The sequence below is a fragment of the Eptatretus burgeri genome, chromosome 2 (genome assembly GCF_056783735.1).
Source record: "Eptatretus burgeri isolate ZD-2024b chromosome 2, Ebu_testis_v1, whole genome shotgun sequence".
Lineage (NCBI taxonomy): Eukaryota > Metazoa > Chordata > Myxini > Myxiniformes > Myxinidae > Eptatretus > Eptatretus burgeri.
In genome coordinates, this window is record NC_140962.1 from 157939895 (window position 1) to 157954894 (window position 15000).

General features: G+C 36.9%; 2 protein-coding genes across 2 annotated transcripts in view; both read left to right on the top strand.

Annotated features, from left to right (window-relative positions):
• The window catches only part of LOC147033690 (NACHT, LRR and PYD domains-containing protein 12-like), a 1146930-nt gene that overhangs the window by 58243 nt on the left and 1073687 nt on the right, over positions 1 to 15000 (top strand). The window lies entirely within an intron of this gene.
• LOC147033691 (NACHT, LRR and PYD domains-containing protein 12-like) overlaps positions 1 to 15000 on the top strand; it is a 178380-nt gene that overhangs the window by 17338 nt on the left and 146042 nt on the right. The window lies entirely within an intron of this gene.

The following is a 15000-nucleotide window of genomic DNA, read 5'->3' on the forward strand; positions in this document are numbered from 1 at the left end:
GAATGAGAATGAGAATGAGAATGAGAATGATGTAACGACTTTGTGAAATTCCTCGGCAAGAACATGAAGGATTGGGAGAAATTTCCCTATGTCTGTCTTCAATATTATCTTCCATGTTTAATGATGAAGCATTTCTATTTTCACAGAGAATTAATATATGCATCGAGGCCCAAGCAATTTACATTAGTCCAGCAGCGTAGTCTGATATTTCAGATCAATTGTTGCTGACCAAGGCAAAATCTTGGGTGGCTCCACATCGAGAATTGTTCGGAATACATTATTCTACATGTGTACCAATTTTGGTGCTTTTATGCAAATTTGAACAATTGGTTTACTATGCTGCAGTTCTTCATCTATCAGTGGGGGTTAAGTTCAAAATTTCAAAAGTGGTGTTCATAGTGTCTATGAATATGTAATTTCATGTTCTCTGATGTCGTTCAATCTCAGTGTCTCTGAACATGTGATTTCATGTTCTCTGATGTAGTTCAATCTTAGTGTTTATGAACATGTGATTTCATGTTCTCTGATGTAGTTCAATCTCAGTATCCATGAACATGTGATTTCATGTTCTCTGGTGTAGTTCATTCTCAGTGTCTATGAACATGTGATTTAATGTTCTCTGATGTAGTTCAATCTTAGTGTTTATGAACATGTGATTTCATGTTCTCTGGTGTAGTTCATTGTCAGTGTCTATGAACATGTGAGTTCATGTTCTCTGGTGCAGTTCATTCTCATTGTCAATGAATATGCGATGTCATGTACTCTGATGCAGTTCAATCTCAGTGTCTATGAACATGTGATGTCATGTACTCTGGTGGAGTTCATTCTCAGTGTCTATAAATATGTGATTTCATGTACTGTGGTGTCGTTCCTTGTAAGTGTCTATGAACATGTGATTGAATGTACTCTGGTGTAGTTCAATCTCAGTGTCTATGAACATGTGATTTCATGTACTCTGATGCAGTTCAATCTCAGTGTCTATGAACATGTGATTTCATGTACTTTGTTGTCGTTCATTCTCAGTGTCTATGAACATGTGATTGAATGTACTCTGGTGTCGTTCATTCTCAGTGTCTATTAACATGTGATTTCATGTACTCTGGTGTTGTTCAATCTCAGTGTCTATTGACATGTGATTGAATGTACTCTGGTGTCGTTCATTCTCAGTGTCTATTAACATGTGATTTAATGTACTCTGGTGTTGTTCAATCTCAGTGTCTATTGACATGTGATTTAATGTACTCTGGTGTAGTTCATTCTCAGTGTCTATGAACATGTGATTTCATGTTCTCTGGTGTAGTTCATTCTCAGTGTCTATGAACATGTGATTTCATGTACTCTGGTGTAGTTCCTTCTCATTGTCTATGAACATGTGAGTTCATGTACTCTGGTGTAGTTCATTCTCATTGTCAATGAACATGCGATGTCATGTACTCTGATGCAGTTCAATCTCAGTGTCTATGAACATGTGATGTCATGTACTCTGGTGTAGTTCATTCTCAGTGTCTATTGACATGTGATTTCATGTACTCTGATGTAATTCATTCTCAATGTCTGTGAACATGTGATTTCATGTACTCTGGTGTAGTTCATTCTCAATGTCTGTGAACATATGATTTCATGTACTCTGGTGTCGTTCATTTTAAGTGTCTATGAACATGTGATTTCATGTACTCTGGTGTAGTTCATTCTCAATGTCTGTGAACATATGATTTCATGTACTCTGGTGTCGTTCATTCTAAGTGTCTATGAACATGTGATTTCATGTTCTCTGATGTAGTTCAATCTCAGTGTCTATGAACATGTGATTTCTTAGTCTTTGATGCAGTTTGTTCTCAGTGTCTATGAACATGTGATTTCATGTTCTCTGTTGAAGTTTGTTCTCAGTGTATATGAACATGTGATTTCATGTTCTCTGATGTAGTTCTTTTCATTATCTATGAACATGTGATTTCATGTACTCTGGTGGAGTTCATTCTCAGTTTCAATGAACATGTGATTTAATATACTGTGGTGTCGTTCCTTGTCAGTGTCTATGAGCATGTGATTTCATGAACTTTGGTGTCGTTCATTCTCATTGTCTATTGACATGTGATTTAATGTACTCTGGTGTAGTTCAATCTCAGTGTGTATGAACCTGTGATGTTATGTACTGTGATGTTGTTCAATCTCAATGTCTATGAACATGTGATTTCATGTTCTCTGGTGTAGTTCATTCTCAGTGTCTATAAACATGTGATTTCATGTTCTCTGATGTAGTTCATTCTCAATGTCTATGAATATGTGATTTCATATTCTCTGATGTAGTTCATTCTCAGTGTCTATGAACATGTGATTTCATGTTCTCTGTTGAAGTTCGTTCTCAGTGTCTATGAACATGTGATTTCATGTTCTCTGGTGTAGTTCATTCTCAGTGTCTATGAACATGTGATTTCATGTTCTCTGGTGTAGTTCATTCTCGGTGTCGATGATCATGTGATTTCATGTACTCTGGTGTAGTTCATTCTCAATGTCTGTGAACATGTGATTTCATGTACTCTGGTGTAGTTCATTCTCAATGTCTGTGAACATGTGATTTCATGTACTCTGGTGTCGTTCATTCTCAATGTCTGTGAACATGTGATGTCATGGACTCTGATGCAGTTCATTCTCAATGTCTGTGAACATATGATTTCATGTACTCTGGTGTCGTTCATTCTAAGTGTCTATGAACATGTGATTTCATGTTCTCTGATGTAGTTCAATCTCAGTGTCTATGAACATGTCATTTCTTATTCTTTGATGCAGTTCGTTCTCAGTGTCTATGAACATGTGATTTCATGTTCTCTGTGAAGTTTGTTCTCAGTGTCTATGAACATGTGATTTCATGTTCTCTGATGTAGTTCTTTTCATTATCTATGAACATGTGATTTCATGTACTCTTGTGTTGTTCATTCTCAGTTTCAATGAACATGTGATTTAATGTACTCTGCTGTTGTTCAATCTCAGTGTCTATTGACACGTGATTTCATGTTCTCTGATGTAGTTCTTTTCATTATCTATGAACATGTGATTTCATGTTCTCTGGTGTAGTTCCTTCTCATTGTCTATGAACATGTGAGTTCATGTACTCTGGTGTAATTCATTCTCATTGTCAATGAACATGCGATGTCATGCACTCTGATGCAGTTCAATCTCAGTGTCTATGAACATGTGATGTCATGTACTCTGGTGTAGTTCATTCTCAGTGTCTATGAACATGTGATTGAATGTACTCTGGTGTCGTTCATTCTCAGTGTCTATTGACATGTGATTTCATGTACTCTGGTGTAATTCATTCTCAATGTCTGTGAACATGTGATTTCATGTACTCTGGTGCAGTTCAATCTCAGTGTCTATGAACATGTGATTTAATGTACTCTGGTGTTGTTCACTCTCAGTGTCTATTGACACGTGATTTCATGTTCTCTGATGTAGTTCATTCTCAGTGTCTATGAACATGTGATTTCATGTACTCTGGTGTAGTTCCTTCTCATTGTCTATGAACATGTGAGTTCATGTACTCTGGTGTAATTCATTTTCAGTGTCTATGAACATGCGATGTCATGTACTCTGATGCAGTTCAATCTCAGTGTCTATGAACATGTGATGTCATGTACTCTGGTGTAGTTCATTCTCAGTGTCTATGAACATGTGATTGAATGTACTCTGGTGTCGTTCATTCTCAGTGTCTATTGACATGTGATTTCATGTTCTCTGGTGTAATTCATTCTCAGTGTCTATGAACATGTGATGTCATGTACTCTGATGCAGTTCAATCTCAGTGTCTATGAACATGTGATTTAATGTACTCTGGTGTTGTTCACTCTCAGTGTCTATTGACACGTGATTTCATGTTCTCTGATGTAGTTCATTCTCAGTGTCTATGAACATGTGATTTCATGTACTCTGGTGTAGTTCCTTCTCATTGTCTATGAACATGTGAGTTCATGTACTCTGGTGTAATTCATTCTCAGTGTCTATGAACATGCGATGTCATGTACTCTGATGCAGTTCAATCTCAGTGTCTATGAACATGTGATGTCATGTACTCTGGTGTAGTTCATTCTCAGTGTCTATGAACATGTGATTGAATGTACTCTGGTGTCGTTCATTCTCAGTGTCTATTGACATGTGATTTCATGTACTCTGGTGTAATTCATTCTCAATGTCTGTGAACATGTGATTTCATGTACTCTGGTGCAGTTCAATCTCAGTGTCTATGAACATGTGATTTAATGTACTCTGGTGTTGTTCAATCTCAGTGTCTATGAACATGTGATTTAATGTACTCTGATGTCGTTCATTCTAAGTGTCTATGAACATGTGATTTCATGTTATCTGATGTAGTTCAATCTCAGTGTCTATGAACATGTGATTTCTTATTCTTTGATGGAGTTCGTTCTCAGTGTCTATGAACATGTGATTTCATGTTCTCTGTTGAAGTTTGTTCTCAGTGTCTATGAACATGTGATTTCATGTTCTCTGATGTAGTTCCTTTTCATTATCTATGAACATGTGATTTCATGTACTCTGGCATAGTTCATTCTCAGTTTCAATGAACATGTGATTTAATATACTGTGGTGTCGTTCCTTGTCAGTGTCTATGAGCATGTGATTTCATGTACTTTGGTGTCGTTCAATGTCATTGTCTATTGACATGTGATTTAATGTACTCTGGTGTAGTTCAATCTCAGTGTGTATGAACCTGTGATGTTATGTACTCTGATGTTGTTCAATCTCAGTGTCTATGAACATGTGATTTCATGTTCTCTGGTGTAGTTCATTCTCAGTGTCGATAAACATGTGATTTCATGTTCTCTGATGTAGTTCATTCTCAATGTCTGTGAACATGTGATTTCATGTACTCTGGTGTAGTTCAATCTCAGTGTATATGAACATGTGATTTCATATTCTCTGATGTAGTTCATTCTCAGTGTCTATGAACATGTGATTTCATATTCTCTGATGTAGTTCATTCTCAGTGTCTATGAACATGTGATTTCATGTACTCTGGTGTAGTTCAATCTCAGTGTCTATGAACATGTGATTTCATGTACTCTATTGTAGTTCATTCTCAATGTCTGTGAACATGTGATTTCATGTACTCTGGTGTAGTTCAATCTCAGTGTATATGAACATGTGATTTCATATTCTCTGATGTAGTTCATTCTCAGTGTCTATGAACATGTGATTTCATGTTCTCTGGTGTAGTTCATTCTCAGTGTCTATGAACATGTGATTTCATGTTCTCTGGTGTAGTTCATTCTCAGTGTCTATGAACATGTGATTTCATGTTCTCTGGTGTAGTTCATTCTCTGTGTCTATGAACATGTGATTTCATGTTCTCTGGTGTAGTTCATTCTCAGTGTCTATAAACATGTGATTTCATGTACTCTGGTGTTGTTCAATCTCAGTGTCTGTGAACATGTGATTTCATATTCTCTGATGGAGTTCATTCTCAGTGTCTATGAACATGTGATTTCATATTCTCTGATGTAGTTCGTTCTCAGTGTCTATGAACATGTGATTTCATGTTCTCTGGTGTAGTTCATTCTCGGTGTCGATGATCATGTGATTTCATGTACTCTGGTGTAGTTCATTCTCGGTGTCGATGATCATGTGATTTCATGTACTCTGGTGTAGTTCATTCTCAATGTCTGTGAACATGTGATTTCATATACTCTGGTGTAGTTCATTCTCAATGTCTGTGAACATGTGATTTCATGTACTCTGGTGTAGTTCATTCTCAATGTCTGTGAACATGTGATTTCATATACTCTGGTGTAGTTCATTCTCAATGTCTGTGAACATGTGATTTCATGTATTCTGGTGTCGTTCATTCTAAGTGTCTATGAACATGTGATTTCATGTTCTCTGATGTAGTTCAATCTCAGTGTCTATGAACATGTGATGTCATGTACTCTGGTGTAGTTCATTCTCAGTGTCTATTGACATGTGATTTCATGTACTCTGTGAAGTTTGTCTCAGTGTCTATGAACATGTGATTTCATGTTCTCTGTGAAGTTTGTTCTCAGTTTCAATGAACATGTGATTTAATGTACTCTGCTGTTGTTCAATCTCAGTGTCTATTGACACGTGATTTCATGTTCTCTGATGTAGTTCTTTTCATTATCTATGAACATGTGATTTCATGTTCTCTGGTGTAGTTCCTTCTCATTGTCTATGAACATGTGAGTTCATGTACTCTGGTGTAATTCATTCTCATTGTCAATGAACATGCGATGTCATGTACTCTGATGCAGTTCAATCTCAGTGTCTATGAACATGTGATGTCATGTACTCTGGTGTAGTTCATTCTCAGTGTCTATGAACATGTGATTGAATGTACTCTGGTGTCGTTCATTCTCAGTGTCTATTGACATGTGATTTCATGTTCTCTGGTGTAATTCATTCTCAATGTCTGTGAACATGTGATTTCATGTACTCTGGTGCAGTTCAATCTCAGTGTCTATGAACATGTGATTTAATGTACTCTGGTGTTGTTCACTCTCAGTGTCTATTGACACGTGATTTCATGTTCTCTGATGTAGTTCATTCTCAGTGTCTATGAACATGTGATTTCATGTACTCTGGTGTAGTTCCTTCTCATTGTCTATGAACATGTGAGTTCATGTACTCTGGTGTAATTCATTCTCAGTGTCTATGAACATGCGATGTCATGTACTCTGATGCAGTTCAATCTCAGTGTCTATGAACATGTGATGTCATGTACTCTGGTGTAGTTCATTCTCAGTGTCTATGAACATGTGATTGAATGTACTCTGGTGTCGTTCATTCTCAGTGTCTATTGACATGTGATTTCATGTACTCTGGTGTAATTCATTCTCAATGTCTGTGAACATGTGATTTCATGTACTCTGGTGCAGTTCAATCTCAGTGTCTATGAACATGTGATTTAATGTACTCTGGTGTTGTTCAATCTCAGTGTCTATGAACATGTGATTTCTTATTCTTTGATGGAGTTCGTTCTCAGTGTCTATGAACATGTGATTTCATGTTCTCTGGTTTAGTTCAATCTCAGTGTCTATGAACATGTGTTTTCATGTTCTCTGATGAAGTTCAATCTCAGTGTCTATGAACATGTGATTTCATGTTCCCTGGTGAATTTCATTCTCAATGTCTATGAACATGTGATTTCATGTTCTCTGGTGGAGTTCATTCTCAGTGTCTATGAACATGTGTTTTCATGTTCTCTGATGAAGTTCAATCTCAGTGTCTATGAACATGTGTTTTCATGTTCTCTGGTGTAGTTCATTCTCAGTGTCTATGAACATGTGATTTCATATTCTCTGATGTAGTTCATTCTCAGTGTCTATGAACATGTGATTTCATATTCTCTGATGTAGTTCTTTTCATTATCTATGAACATGTGATTTCATGTACTCTGGTGGAGTTCATTCTCAGTTTCAATGAACATGTGATTTAATATACTGTGGTGTCGTTCCTTGTCAGTGTCTATGAGCATGTGATTTCATGAACTTTGGTGTCGTTCATTCTCATTGTCTATTGACATGTGATTTAATGTACTCTGGTGTAGTTCAATCTCAGTGTGTATGAACCTGTGATGTTATGTACTGTGATGTTGTTCAATCTCAATGTCTATGAACATGTGATTTCATGTTCTCTGGTGTAGTTCATTCTCAGTGTCTATGAACATGTGATTTCATGTTCTCTGGTGTAGTTCATTCTCAGTGTCTATGAACATGTGATTTCATGTTCTCTGATGTAGTTCATTCTCAGTGTCTATGAACATGTGATTTCATGTTGTCTGTTGTAGTTCATTCTCAGTGTCTATGAACATGTGATTTCATGTTCTCTGGTGTAGTTCATTCTCTGTGTCTATGAACATGTGATTTCATGTTCTCTGGTGTAGTTCATTCTCAGTGTCTATAAACATGTGATTTCATGTTCTCTGGTGTAGTTCATTCTCAGTGTCTATAAACATGTGATTTCATGTTCTCTGGTGTAATTCATTCTCATTGTCTCTGAACAAGTGATTTCATGTCCTCTGGTGTATTTCTTTCTCAGTGTCTGTGAACATGTGTTTTCATGTTCTCTGATGAAGTTCAATCTCAGTGTCTATGAACATGTGTTTTCATGTTCTCTGGTGTAGTTCATTCTCAGTGTGTATGAACATGTGATTTCATGTTCTCTGGTGCAGTTCAATCTCAGTGTCTATGAACATGTGATTTCATGTTCTCTGTAGTTCATTCTCAGTGTCTATGAACATGTGATTTAATGTACTCTGGTGTTGTTCACTCTCAGTGTCTATTGACACGTGATTTCATGTTCTCTGGTGTAGTTCATTCTCAGTGTCTATGAACATGTGATTTCATGTTCTCTGGTGTAGTTCAATCTCAGTGTCTATGAACATGTGATTTCATCTTCTCTGGTGAATTTCATTCTCAATGTCTATGAACATGTGGTTTCATGTTCTCTGGTGCAGTTCAATCTCAGTGTCTATGAACATGTGATTTCATGTTCTCTGGCGTAGTTCAATCTCAGTGTCTATGAACATGTGATTTCATTTTCTCTGGTGCAGTTCAATCTCAGTGTCTATGAACATGTGATTTCATGTTCTCTGGTGTAGTTCAATCTCAGTGTCTATGAACATGTGATTTCATGTTCTCTGGTGTAGTTCATTCTCTGTGTCTATGAACATGTGATTTCATGTTCTCTGGTGTAGTTCATTCTCAGTGTCTATAAACATGTGATTTCATGCTCTCTGGTGTTGTTCAATCTCAGTGTCCATGAACATGTGATTTCACGTTCTCTGGTGGAGTTCATTCTCAGTGTCTATGAACATGTGTTTTCATGTTCTCTGATGAAGTTCAATCTCAGTGTCTATGAACATGTGTTTTCATGTTCTCTGGTGTAGTTCATTCTCAGTGTGTATGAACATGTGATTTCATGTTCTCTGGTGTCGTTCATTCTCATTGTCTATGAACATGTGATTTCATGTTCTCTGGTGTAGTTCATTCTCAGTGTCTATGAACATGTGATTTCATGTTCTCTGATGTAGTTCATTCTCAGTGTCTATGAACATGTGATTTCATGTTGTCTGTTGTAGTTCATTCTCAGTGTCTATGAACATGTGATTTCATGTTCTCTGGTGTAGTTCATTCTCAGTGTCTATGAACATGTGATTTCATGTTCTCTGGTGTAGTTCATTCTCTGTGTCTATGAACATGTGATTTCATGTTCTCTGGTGTAGTTCATTCTCAGTGTCTATAAACATGTGATTTCATGTTCTCTGGTGTTGTTCAATCTCAGTGTCCATGAACATGTGATTTCATGTTCTCTGGTTTAGTTCAATCTCAGTGTCTATGAACATGTGATTTCATGTTCTCTGGTGGAGTTCATTCTCAGTGTCTATGAACATGTGTTTTCATGTTCTCTGATGAAGTTCAATCTCAGTGTCTATGAACATGTGTTTTCATGTTCTCTGGTGTAGTTCATTCTCAGTGTCTATGAACATGTGATTTCATGTTCTCAGTGTCTATGAACATGTGATTTCATGTTCTCTGGTGTAGTTCAATCTCAGTGTCTATGAACATGTGATTTCATGTTCTCTGGCGTAGTTCAATCTCAGTGTCTATGAACATGTGATTTCATGTTCTCTGGTGTTGTTCAATCTCAGTGTCCATGAATATGTGATTTCATGTTCTCTGGTTTAGTTCAATCTCAGTGTCTATGAACATGTGATTTCATGTTCTCTGGTGGAGTTCATTCTCAGTGTCTATGAACATGTGTTTTCATGTTCTCTGGTGTCGTTCACTCTCAGTGTCTATGAACATGTGATTTCATATTCTCTGATGTAGTTCATTCTCAGTGTCTATGAACATGTGATTTCATGTTCTCTGGTGTAGTTCATTCTCAGTGTCTATGAACATGTGATTTCATGTTCTCTGGTGTAGTTCATTCTCAGTGTCTATGAACATGTGATTTCATGTTCTCTGGTGTAGTTCAATCTCAGTGTCTATGAACATGTGATTTCATGTTCTCTGGTGTAGTTCATTCTCAGTGTCTATGAACATGTGATTTCATGTTCTCTGGTGTAGTTCATTCTCGGTGTCGATGATCATGTGATGTCATGTACTCTGGTGTAGTTCATTCTCAGTGTCTATGAACATGTCATTGAATGTACTCTGGTGTCGTTCATTCTTAGTGTCTATTGACATGTGATTTCATGTACTCTGGTGTAATTCATTCTCAATGTCTGTGAACATGTGATTTCATGTACTCTGGTGCAGTTCAATCTCAGTGTCTATGAACATGTGATTTAATGTACTCTGGTGTTGTTCAATCTCAGTGTCTATGAACATGTGATTTCTTATTCTTTGATGGAGTTCGTTCTCAGTGTCTATGAACATGTGATTTCATGTTCTCTGTTGAAGTTTGTTCTCAGTGTCTATGAACATGTGATTTCATGTTCTCTGATGTAGTTCCTTTTCACTATCTATGAACATGTGATTTCATGTACTCTGGCATAGTTCATTCTCAGTTTCAATGAACATGTGATTTAATATACTGTGGTGTCGTTCCTTGTCAGTGTCTATGAGCATGTGATTTCATGTACTTTGGTGTCGTTCAATGTCATTGTCTATTGACATGTGATTTAATGTACTCTGGTGTAGTTCAATCTCAGTGTGTATGAACCTGTGATGTTATGTACTCTGATGTTGTTCAATCTCAGTGTCTATGAACATGTGATTTCATGTTCTCTGGTGTAGTTCATTCTCAGTGTCGATAAACATGTGATTTCATGTTCTCTGATGTAGTTCATTCTCAGTGTCTATGAACATGTGATTTCATGTACTCTGGTGTAGTTCAATCTCAGTGTCTATGAACATGTGATTTCATGTACTCTGGTGTAGTTCAATCTCAGTGTCTATGAACATGTGATTTCATGTACTCTGGTGTAGTTCATTCTCAATGTCTGTGAACATATGATTTCATGTTCTCTGGTGTCGTTCATTCTAAGTGTCTATGAACATGTGATTTCATGCACTCTGGGGTAGTTCCTTCTCAGTGTGTATGAACCTGTGATGTTATGTACTCTGGTGTAGTTCAATCTCAGTGTGTATGAACCTGTGATGTTATGTACTCTGGTGTAGTTCATTCTCAGTGACTATGAACATGTGTTTTCATGTTCTCTGGTGTCGTTCACTCTCAGTGTCTATGAACATGTGATTTCATATTCTCTGATGTAGTTCATTCTCAGTGTCTATGAACATGTGATTTCATGTTGTCTGTTGTAGTTCATTCTCAGTGTCTATGAACATGTGATTTCATGTTCTCTGGTGTAGTTCAATCTCAGTGTCTATGAACATGTGATTTCATGTTCTCTCTCAGTGTCTATGAACATGTGATTTCATGTTCTCTGGTGTAGTTCAATCTCAGTGTCTATGAACATGTGATTTCATGTTCCCTGGTGAATTTCATTCTCAATGTCTATGAACATGTGATTTCATGTTCTCTGGTTTAGTTCAATCTCAGTGTCTATGAACATGTGATTTCATGTTCTCTGGTGTAGTTCATTCTCAGTGTCTATGAACATGTGATTTCATGTTCTCTGGTGTAGTTCATTCTCAGTGTCTATGAACATGTGATTTCATGTTCTCTGGTGTCGTTCAATCTCAGTATTCAAGGAACATGAGATTTCATTTACTCTGGTGTCGTTCATTCTCATTGTCTATGAACATGTGATTTCATGTTCTCTGGTGTAGTTCATTCTCAGTGTCTATGAACATGTGATTTCATGTTCTCTGGTGTAGTTCATTCTCAGTGTCTATGAACATGTGATTTCATGTTCTCTGCTGTCGTTATTTCTCAGTGTCTATGAACATGTGATTTCATGTTCTCTGGTGTCGTTCAATCTCAGTATTCAAGGAACATGAGATTTCATGTACTCTGGTGTCGTTCATTCTCATTGTCTATGAACATGTGATTTCATGTTCTCTGGTGTAGTTCATTCTCAGTGTCTATGAACATGTGATTTCATGTTCTCTGGTGTTGTTCAATCTCAGTGTGTATGAACCTGTGATGTTATGTACTCTGGTGTAGTTCAATCTCAGTGTGTATGAACCTGTGATGTTATGTACTCTGGTGTAGTTCATTCTCAGTGACTATGAACATGTGATTTCATGTACTCTGGTGTTGTTCAATCTCAGTGTCTATGAACATGTGATTTCATATTCTCTGATGGAGTTCATTCTCAGTGTCTATGAACATGTGATTTCTTGTTCTCTGTTGAAGTTCGTTCTCAGTGTGTATGAACATGTGATTTCATGTTCTCTGATGTAGTTCCTTTTCATTGTCTATGAACATGTGATTTCATGTTCTCTGGTGTAGTTCATTCTCAGTGTCTATGAACATGTGATTTCATGTTCTCTGTTGAAGTTCGTTCTCAGTGTCTATGAACATGTGATTTCATGTTCTCTGTGAAGTTTGTTCTCATTGTCTATGAACATGTGAGTTCATGTACTCTGGTGTAATTCATTCTCATTGTCAATGAACATGCGATGTCATGTACTCTGATGCAGTTCAATCTCAGTGTCTATGAACATGTGATGTCATGTACTCTGGTGTAGTTCATTCTCAGTGTCTATGAACATGTGAGTTCATGTACTCTGGTGTAATTCATTCTCATTGTCAATGAACATGCGATGTCATGTACTCTGATGCAGTTCAATCTCAGTGTCTATTGACATGTGATTTCATGTACTCTGGTGTAATTCATTCTCAATGTCTGTGAACATGTGATTTCATGTACTCTGGTGCAGTTCAATCTCAGTGTCTATGAACATGTGATTTAATGTACTCTGGTGTTGTTCATTCTCAGTGTCTATTGACACGTGATTTCATGTTCTCTGATGTAGTTCATTCTCAGGTGTCTGTGAACATGTGATTTCATGTACTCTGGTGTAGTTCCTTCTCATTGTCTATGAACATGTGAGTTCATGTACTCTGGTGTAATTCATTCTCAGTGTCTATGAACATGCGATGTCATGTACTCTGATGCAGTTCAATCTCAGTGTCTATGAACATGTGATGTCATGTACTCTGGTGTAGTTCATTCTCAGTGTCTATGAACATGTGATTGAATGTACTCTGTTGTTGTTCATTCTCAGTGTCTATTGACATGTGATTTCATGTACTCTGGTGTAATTCATTCTCAATGTCTGTGAACATGTGATTTCATGTACTCTGGTGCAGTTCAATCTCAGTGTCTATGAACATGTGATTTAATGTACTCTGGTGTTGTTCAATCTCAGTGTCTATGAACCTGTGATTTATTGTACTCTGATGTCGTTCATTCTAAGTGTCTATGAACATGTGATTTCATGTTATCTGATGTAGTTCAATCTCAGTGTCTATAAACATGTGATTTCTTATTCTTTGATGGAGTTCGTTCTCAGTGTCTATGAACATGTGATTTCATGTTCTCTGTTGAAGTTTGTTCTCAGTGTCTATGAACATGTGATTTCATGTTCTCTGATGTAGTTCCTTTTCATTATCTATGAACATGTGATTTCATGTACTCTGGCGTAGTTCATTCTCAGTTTCAATGAACATGTGATTTAATATACTGTGGTGTCGTTCCTTGTCAGTGTCTATGAGCATGTGATTTCATGTACTTTGGTGTCGTTCAATCTCATTGTCTATTGACATGTGATTTAATGTACTCTGGTGTAGTTCAATCTCAGTGTGTATGAACCTGTGATGTTATGTACTCTGATGTTGTTCAATCTCAGTGTCTATGAACATGTGATTTCATGTTCTCTGGTGTAGTTCATTCTCAGTGTCGATAAACATGTGATTTCATGTTCTCTGATGAAGTTCATTCTCAATGTCTGTGAACATGTGATTTCATGTACTCTGGTGTAGTTCAATCTCAGTGTATATGAACATGTGATTTCATATTCTCTGATGTAGTTCATTCTCAGTGTCTATGAACATGTGATTTCATATTCTCTGATGTAGTTCATTCTCAGTGTCTATGAACATGTGATTTCATGTACTCTGGTGTAGTTCAATCTCAGTGTCTATGAACATGTGATTTCATGTACTCTGGTGTAGTTCATTCTCAATGTCTGTGAACATATGATTTCATGTTCTCTGGTGTCGTTCATTCTAAGTGTCTATGAACATGTGATTTCATGCACTGTGGGGTAGTTCCTTCTCAGTGTGTATGAACCTGTGATGTTATGTACTCTGGTGTAGTTCAATCTCAGTGTGTATGAACCTGTGATGTTATGTACTCTGGTGTAGTTCATTCTCAGTGACTATGAACATGTGATTTCATGTACTCTGGTGTTGTTCAATCTCAGTGTCTATGAACATGTGATTTCATATTCTCTGATGAAGTTCATTCTCAGTGTCTATGAACATGTGATTTCTTGTTCTCTGTTGAAGTTCGTTCTCAGTGTCTATGAACATGTGATTTCATGTTCTCTGATGTAGTTCCTTTTCATTGTCTATGAACATGTGATTTCATGTTCTCTGGTGTAGTTCATTCTCAGTGTCTATGAACATGTGATTTCATGTTCTCTGTTGAAGTTCGTTCTCAGTGTCTATGAACATGTGATTTCATGTTCTCTGGTGTAGTTCATTCTCAGTGTCTATGAACATGTGATTTCATGTTCTCTGTTGAAGTTCGTTCTCAGTGTCTATGAACATGTGATTTCATGTTCTCTGATGTAGTTCTTTTTCATTGTCTATGAACATGTGATTTCATGTTCTCTGGTGTAGTTCATTCTCAGTGTCTATGAACATGTGATTTCATGTTCTCTGGTGTAGTTCATTCTCGGTGTCGATGATCATGTGATTTCATGTACTCTGGTGTAGTTCATTCTCACTGTCTATGAACATGTAATTTCATGTTCTCTGCTGTAGTTCATTCTCAGTGTCGATGAACATGTGATTTCATGTACTTTGGTTTTGTTCATGGTCATT